The following is a 9,636-nucleotide window of genomic DNA, read 5'->3' as shown; positions in this document are numbered from 1 at the left end:
CAAATAAAAACTACAATAAACTATACCATCCATTTGGATGGCTATTGTCACAAATATAAATAAATAAATAAAAGATGATAACAAGTGTTAGCAAGAATGTGGAGAAATTGGAACCCTTATGTGCTGTTGGTGGGAATTTTAAATGGTGCAGCTGCTATGGAAAACAGTATGGTGGCTCCTCAAAAAACTGAAAGTAGGATTACCATAAGATCCAGCAATTTCATTTAAGTATATACCCAAAAGAGTTAAAAGAAGGCACTCAAACAGATATTTGTACACCCATGTTTGTAGCAGCATTATCCACAACAGCCAAAATGCAGATATTCCTATCCTATCCTGGGTCTTGTTATGTTGTGAATTCCATTTTTTTGCTGTTGTTGTTGTTGATGTTGAAGAGCCACTTTTAAAATCCTAAAAGAAAAAAAAAGAAAAAAACACAGTAGTTTCTTTTCTTTTTCATTGAATAAATAAAATTTACAGATTTTCAAAAAAAAAAAAGGAGTTAGTAAAATAGGAATGTAATAATACTTTTATAAATAAAAAGTATCTATGTGACCACAAAAACCAGAAATGTATCTAGTACCTAATAGATGCTAGCCATATCTATATATTTCTCTAAATTTATCCCAAATAATTTTAGTTCTGAAGGATTTTATTAGTGTCATGTAAAAAAATGATGCTATGATAAAATAAATTTGAGAAATAATTAACCAAATTAAACAAGCTTTCATATATGTATTCTAACCCCCCAAGTGCTCCATACCCATTTGACCTATATCACATTGTTTCCACAGAGCATCTCCCCAGACTGGCATTTTATAGAAATTTACTTTGGAATATGTTACAGGGATGGTCTCCCAACAATGTGGAAAACCAAATAATGATGCTGCTGGCTCCACTTTGAGACTGCCCTAAAATTTCAGATCCAGTCATTCTCAGCTAATAGGCTGGTATGGCTTGATATAACAAGTAGATGAATAATCACTGTGGACAGTAGGATATTTCAAGAACTCCATCAACCAACTTGACCTACTGACATTTATAGAACCCTCCATTCCCTCTCAGCAGAATACTCATTTTTCTCAAGTGCATTTGGAATATTTTTCAAGATGGATCATATTTATGCTCATAAAATATGTCTCCATAAATTTAAGGTTATTTAAGTTCACACCATGTAAGTTCTCTAACTACAATGAAATTAAATTAGAAGTCAGTAACAGAAGGATCTCTGGATCATTCTCAAATACTTGGAAGTTTAATAGCATACTCCTCAATAACTCATGGGTAAAGAGGAAATGAATATAGTAACTTTAGTGAAACTTATAGCACTAAATGTTTTCATTGGAAAAGAAAAAATACATCAGATTCCACTTCAGAAAACTAGAAAAAGGAGAGCAAATTAAATTCGTGGTAAATAGAAGAAAAGAAATTATGAAAATCAGAGTGAAGTATCAATTAAATACAAAACAGTAAAACAATAGAAAAAATCAACTAAACCATTAGCTAGTTTTTTCAGATCAATGAAATTGATAAACTAACTGTTGTGATGAGGAGAAAAAGGGAGATGACACAAATTACTAACATTGGGAATGAGAGGATGACATCACTAAAAATTCTATTAATATTAAAAAGATAATAAGGGAATATGATTAACAATTCTATGCCAGTAAATTCAACAACTCAGATGAAATGGACAAATTCCATGGAAGACACAAACTACCAAAACTTACTCAAGAAGAAACACATAACCTAAATAGCCCTATGCCTATTAAAGAGATTGAATTTGTAGTTTAAAAACATTCCCACAGAGAGAACTCTAGGTCTAAATGGTTTCAATGGTGAATTCAACCAAACAGTTAAGCAGTTAAGGAGGAAATAATACCTTGAATACATTCTTGTGTTAAATTAAAAAAGAAAGAACACATCCCAAATCATTATAGGAAGCCAATATTATGCTGATAATAAACTGAGACATTACAAGTAAAGAAAACTCAGATCAATATTCCTCATGAACACAGATGCAAACATTCTAAGTAAAAGTTTAGCAATTGAACCAAAGACTATAACAGAATGATAATACATTGTAACCAAGGGTAGTTGTGATATTATATATAAATTTTTTTTCATCCACAGTTCCTAGCTCATAACTTCCATAACGATTGTTATAGTCCTTTGTTGTAATGTTGGGGGGCCTCAGAAGCAGCCCTTAGGAAACAAAACCTTTCTCTCTGACCTTCTCCTTTCTACTTTCACCCACCCAAGGCAGGACTCTTATCTGGTTACGGGTTGTAATACCCTCATTCCAGAGAGGGTCCTGCCCATATTCTGGAGGAAGGAATGCTACACAAAGAGACCAAGAAGAATCTGGACAGGTCTTGCTGGGTTTAGATAATACCCTTATTGTCCAATCACATTTCAATATGATTGTCCTTGCTTCAAACATGGACAACAGAAGAAGCCTCCTTCAAAGCCCCAAAGGACAGGGCTCAGGGAGCTTCTGAAGAGCTGAACACATGGAGGCTGACAGGAAGGTGAAGAAAGATTTCATCCATGTGCCAAGAGAGTGGCACATCCCACCTCCACGGTGACAGAAGCTTCTGCACTCAGGACCCTTCCAGACCTCATCCTATATATCTCTTCAGCTGATTATTTGTATCCTTTTAAATATCCTTCATAATAAATGAGTAAATGTAAGTAAGTGTTTCCCTGAGTTCTATGAGCTGCTCTATCAACTTAAACCCAAAGAAGGGGTCATGAGAACCCCAACGTGAAGCCCATCAGTCAGAAGTTCTGGAGGCTCGGACTTATGAGTTGGGGGATGGAGAGGACAGTCTTGTGGACTGAGCCCTCAAACTGTGAGATCTGATGCTATCTCCAGGTAGACATTGTCAGACCTGAATTGGAGGACATCCAGTTGGTGTCCACTACTTGGGATGTGTGGAAAAATCACCATACATTTGGTCACAGGAGTCTTCTTCTGTGTTGATGACTGTTGTTACGGTGTGAGAGCAGAGAAAAAACATCATTTGAGAGTTTTTCCTAAAACAGTGGTTTATCCCAGGAATGCAAAGTAGGTTTAACATTTTTTTAAATCAATCTATGTAATCACCATATGAACAAATTTAAAAATAGAAAATGTATGGTCATCTCAATAGACAAAGAAAAATCACTTTGTAAAATTTAACATTCATTCACAATTTTAAAAAAAAAAGCAACTCTCAGTAAACCATGAAGAGAAGGGAACTTCTTCAGCCTTATAAAGCTTATCTACAAAAATCCTACAGCTAACATCATATTTAACACTAAAAGACTGAATGCTTTCCCTATATTTAACTCAAAAGGCATTTGTCCGATAGAAACTTGAATCCAGAACACTTTTAAAACTTCCCAAAATTGATAGTAATAAAACAAACAACCCAACTAAAAATAAACAAAAGATGAACAAAATGCATTCCTTCCTTTGTGCACTTTACTTTTTAAGTATGTTCTTACATTTAACATACATCACTTTTGTTTTGTTTTAAATAGCTATTTTTAAAAGCTTGTTTGGCCTATGTTCCATTCGCCTAAGGTGCTAAGTCTTAATTAGTACAGATAAATGAATTAGCATGAATAGTATATAGGCAGCTAATATATTACCTATTTCAGGTATCATAATACCTGTAATCCCAGAAGGCTGAGGCAGGGGGATCCCTTGAGTACTTGTGGTTTATAGTTCATCGCAACACTGATCAGATGAAATAACACAAATGCAGTGACAGTGCCAAGCCTCATTCCCCGTACATCCAGTGTGACACGAAAGCCAGGCTTGGGTACGAGAGCCAAACTCAGGGACAGGAGGGAAGGAGATAAAGAATGGGGACAAATTTTACCAATCACTGGTAATTTACAGTGCCTCTTTTGAGAGAGAGAGAGAGAGAGAGAGAGAGAGAGAGAGAGAGAGAGAGAGAGAGAGAGAGAGAGAGAGACTGAGACTCTAACTACAGGATTTTAACATGACGCACCAAAACAGGCTGCAAGAGGGAATGAGAGCCTGACTCCTATTGTATCTGGTTAGCTAATTTGACAACGCTGCAAACTGTGAAATCCTAATTAGGGAAAATGTCAGGCTGGTGGGAGCAAGGGAAAGCAAAAAGAAGAAAATAAGCTACAAGTCTGCCTTTCTTCATGGTCCAGGACACACAGCCCTCCTGTGTAAATAATTCACAATCTTCCTGCGCCCGACTTATACCACCAGACACCTGCAAGTTCGCTCCCTGCAGCCTTGGCGTCATCATACTGTACATAGCCCACTCCAGCACAGTACCATCCTACGAGAGCCCCAGCAAACCTTTGTCTCCTTGCAGTCAGCTCTGCCACACAAACGCTATCAGAACACAGGGCGCCTCTATCAGGAAAACCAATTTACTTAATAAGGGGATCTGAGATTTTGGCCCCCAATAATCAACTTTTTTAGTGCCTCTTGCTAAATCTACACACCATTATGTATTAATACATAACTGTCTAAACTCAGAGGCACCCGTTGGTCTTCTCATGGACAGAATGCAGGCTCACATCCAGATACAGCTGGTTGGGTGCTTGCTTAGGAACAGATACTGCATTCTGTCCTCTTCTTGCTTAGGAACAGATACTGCGTTTTGTGAACTTGCTCTCCCACAGCTTGTGCACTGCTGCCACCTACTGGAAAAACTATGCTAAGCCGCCAGAGGTAGACTTCATAGATTTCGTTCCAAACTGAGGGACAAATACTTTGTCAGCCAAGACTAGCATTAATTAGGTGACCATATTATCCTAACTCCTGTCATCTAGGAGGAAAGGAGCAAGAGCAGACAGGCCCCCTTATGAAAGTGGAATTAAACATTTAAAGGCAACCAGGCCAATGACTATTTTTCTAAATAAGGACCTCTGAAGGACAGAATACTCATTTGGGAATGGCTGGAACCCGCATGGCAGGGTGGGATGTGGAGGGGAAGATGGAGAACAAGGAATGAGGGAGAGAAAGAGTAATAATAATCCCAATGGAGTAGCCCTCTGTGAACTTTATAACATTTCAGTAAGATCAAATCTGCAAATAAGCCACTAAAAACTGATAGAACTCACTATCACAATCAGCTCATCAGGGAATGAACAGCAGGTCCACACACACCTTGGTCCTCCAACAGTTTATATAAAAAACTGATGTTCAAGGACCAGATCAGTGCCCTTGGAGATGAACTGGGCCCAAGACACATGTGGAACGGGCCTGTGGGTCATTGCTCTGCAGTCTCAGATTTCCGTTTTTGTCTTTATTCAATTTCACGAAGGCTTGAGAACTCTTTGGAAAGTCTTTCTCATCCCCACAGTTAGCTGCCTCCTCCTAATTATGTATCTTGTGGTTTATAGCTTATCACAACACCAATCAGAATTTTTTTTAAAGACAGTCTCAAATTTATGAATTTATGAATGAAACACTGAGGACAATTGAGTCAGGAGCTGAGGCCACGAGCCAGGGAGTCCTCAAATGCAGCTAGCATCCATGGAGCCTGGCATAAATAACTGCAACACTTTGGGAATCTATTCTCCAGTTTTCATAAGATGAAAGTGTTAAGATCATCATCTAGTGGCGGAACACTTGGACCTTGTATATAATCTTGTAATTAATCTGAAGATGAAACCGCCTTTTCAAAAATCATATCAGTGAGAAGACTGTGGCAATGAGGGAAATCTGATCTAGCTAGTCCCCCTCTTGCCTTTAGCGTTCAAGCTGCCAAGATAACTTTGGGAGACATTTGGTTTATGGTTTAAATGATAATAGCCCTTCCCTAAAACTCAGCCACCTATGTAAAGCTAATGAGAGACCACAGGGCTAGGAAGAGGAGAGGAGTCTGAATTCTGCTAAGGTCTAGACATAAAGGATTGCCAGTCATTATTCCAGAGGTCACAAGATATGTAACTTCCCCAATTACTCCTGCAAATAGCATCACTATTGTAGAATGGCCTTTTAAGATGTCTTTTCAGGTATTTTGTATGTCTGACACCCCGACTCAACCTGGACCTGCCAACTGCTCCTGTGGTCCCACCCAGAAGCAACTCAGCTCGAAAGGACAGCTTTGAGTCCCTGTGATTTTATCTCCAGCCCAACCAATCAGCAGCAAGCACCCATTGTGTAGCCATCCCCACCCCTTTCCCCAAGCTGCCTTTGAAAGACCCCTAACCTACAAGACTTCAATGAGATTAATTTGAGTAATAATTCTGTCTCCCATATATTGCTGTAGCAGCTTCGTTGTCTGGGGTGGTACCCGAGATTCGTTTTCTCACAGCCACAGAAAACTGGGAGGCAGACACACAGTGAGGTTGACAGCGGAAGTGTTTCCGTTTGTTTGTTTGTTTGTTTGTTGAGATGGAGTCTCGCTCTGTCACCAGGCTGGAATGCAGTAGTGCGATCTGGGCTCACTGTAACCTCCACCTCCCGGATTCAAGCCATTCTGCCTCAGTCTCCCGAGTAGCTGGGACTACAGGCCAGCCACCACGCCCGGCTAATATTTGAATTTTTAGTAGAGATGGGGTTTCACCATGTTGGCCAGGATGGTCTGTATCTCCTGACCTCATGATCTGCCCGCCTCGGCCTCCCGAAGTGCTGGGATTACAGGCGTGAGACACCACGCCCAGCCGAGAGCGGAAGTTTAATAGGTAAAAGAAAGAGAATAGCTCTCTCTGCTGCAGAGAGAGAGAGATCCCAAACGAGTTTTCCAGTCCACGGTGAAATGCAGGGGGTTTTATAGATGAGCTTCAGGAGGCGGAGTCTGATTTACATAGGGCATGAAAGATTGGTTAGACCACGTGTGCTATTTGCATAGGGTGGGAAAACTGATTATTGTTAAGTGTACCATTTGCATAGGGTGAAAAAAGCTAGCTGCCTCCGCCCTAATCTTCAATTATGCAGATGGGTTCTCTACCTGGCCCCAGCCGTGTTGCCTCCCTCTTTACTGTACAAGCGGTAACAAAGAAAAGGGCAGATGGCGCCTCCATGTTGGATATGCCTGGTTCCCAGGTAGCCCTTTCATATTGACGCAGCTGCAGGCATTCCCCTGTGCAAACTTCCAACTTGCTTGTCTGTATTTACAGCTCGATTGTTCAGGTTACTTTTAGTTAGGAAAAAATAATTTCTTGGGCTGCTTTTTGTTAGAAAGGAAGCCCTGCCAAGGACTCTTTTCCCCTCAGTATCTGCCTAAATAACTTCTTTCTGGCTCCCGTATCAGTGTGGCCAGCCTTTCATCAACTAAACTCTTTACTGCAGTGTTGTGGTCTTTGTGCTGAGAGCAGGGGGAACTCGTTGGGCAGTTACAAAGGTAGTGACATCAGTAGTGTTTTCTGCCCAGCATCCAAGCGTGCTGACGTGGAAATATACAAAGATGTGTAACCCTGCCCACAAATGTCTTCTCAGCCTCAGTCTATTTTAAGAAGTAACTCAGTCTTACTGAGTCGGCTCATTATAAATACATTTCGTGCAAGATTTTCTTTATTATTCTCCGGGTTGCCTTCTATCAGTGGTTATGACAGGGGTCCCGATCCAGACCCCAAGACAGGGTTCTTGGACCTCTCGCAAAAAAAGAATTCGGAGAGAGTCTGTAGAGTAAAGTGAAAGAAAGTAAAGGATTAAAGAATGGCTACTCCACAGGCAGAGAAGCCTCGCGGGCTGCTGGTTGGCTATTTTTATATTTTATATTTCTTGATTATATGCTAAACAAGGGGTGGATTATTCATGAGTTCCGAGAACGGGTTGGGCAATTCTTGGAACTGATGGATCCTCCTCCTTTCAGACCATAGAGGGTAACTTCCTGATGTTGCCATGGCATTTGTAAACCGTTATGGCACTGGTGAGAGTGTCTTCTAGCATGCAAATGCATTATAATTAGCATATAATGAGCAATAAAGACGACCAGAGGTCACTTTTGTTGCCATCTTAGTTTGGGTGGGTTTTGGCTGGCTTCTTCACCACATCCTTTCATTGGCAAGGTCTTTGTAACCTGTACCTTGTGCCAACGTCCTGTCTCATCCTGTGACTTAGAATGCCTAACCTCTTGGGAATGCAGCTCAGTAGGTCTCAGCCTCATTTTACCCAGCCCTTATTCAAGATGAAGTCGCTCTGGTTCAAACACCTCTGACAGTTCTTTCACACCAATTTTCCTTTGGGGAATCACCCCTCCACTATTGTGATAGAGACAGTGCTCAGTGTTAACCAGGCAATTTCATTTTCCTCCTGGGCACACAGGAAGCCTGTATTTCCCAAGCCATTTGCATGTTGGTGGATGATGAAGTGAGTTCTGACCAATGGAAGGTAAGCGAAAATGATGAGCGTATTTCCAAACCCGTCCTAAAAAAATCTCTTTCTCTCTTCCTCCTCTGGTGATGCTGAAGGCCGTGTGTTGAGGACAGTGGTTTCTGAGAATGGAAGGAGCCAGAGTCATGGTTAGCACTTTGAGAAAAGACACACAAGGGAGAGGAGGCTCCTGAGCTGGAATTTACATGGTGAAAAATAAACTGCTAATTCTAGAACTGACAACACAAAACCATGGCTCTAGCAATCAGAAAGTTGGTTACCCCAGAACGGATCTAGAATTATTGTGGTGGAGATTGACTGGAAAGACATACAAGGAACTTACTAGGTGAAGGAAATGTTCTATATCTTAATTGGGGTACTGTTTACATGGGTACATACATCTAGAAAGTTAATTGTATTGTACCCTTAAACCTGCACAATGTTTTGTCTTTATACCTCAACCAATAAAACTTAAAAAAACAGGCCAGGTGTGGTGGCTCACATCTGTAATCCCAGCACTTTGGGAGGCCAAGGCGGGTGGATCACTTGAGGTCAGGAGTTCGAGACCAGCCTGGATAGCATGGTGAAACCCCATCTCTACTAAAAATACAAAAAAAAAATTAGCAGGGCATAGTGGCAGTTGCCTGTAGTCCCAGCTACCTGGGAGGCTGAGGCAGGAGAATGGCTTGAACCTGGGAGGCAAAGGTTGCAGTGAGTCGAGATTGCACCATTACACTCCAGCCTGGGCAACAGAGTGAGACTCCATCTCAAAAAAAAAAAAAAAAAAAAAATGAAAACAAACAGAAATGGGTGCAATAAAACCGTTTAGGAGATTCTTTAGTTGTCTAGGAAATGGTAGTTGAAAGTAACAGCAGAGGAGCAGAAGGAACAATAATAGTAAGGACAGAGAAAAGATAACAGACTTGAGAACTAGTGAAGAGGCGAATGAATGGACCTCGGAGATAGTTTACATAGAATGAGTGAAGGATAGCTACGGATTGAAGATGATCACTAGATTCTTGGTTTAGAATAACTGAATGGCTTGTGCTGTCCACTTTATAAAACACTGAAGTAGAAGCAGATTGGTGAAGGAAAGAAGACAAAGAGTTTCATATTTCACATGTGTTCGGGGTGACCATAAACCACGCAACTGAGGTTTGAGTAGCAGGTGGGGATATGTGGGTTTGACCTTGGAAGAGAGGTCATTATCACCTAGTGAGCTTTTGGGAGTCATTTGCACGGATGAAAAGAGCTGTGAAAGTAGAAGGAAATGCTTAGGAAGAGATGTAGCGTGAAGTGAAATAGAAGGGCCAAAGGACAGAGCCCCAAAGGACTCC

The sequence above is a fragment of the Rhinopithecus roxellana genome, chromosome 9 (assembly GCF_007565055.1).
Source record: "Rhinopithecus roxellana isolate Shanxi Qingling chromosome 9, ASM756505v1, whole genome shotgun sequence".
NCBI classification, from domain to species: Eukaryota; Metazoa; Chordata; class Mammalia; order Primates; family Cercopithecidae; genus Rhinopithecus; species Rhinopithecus roxellana.
The sequence above is the reverse complement of the archived record's forward strand: the minus strand, read 5'-3'. Positions refer to the sequence as shown.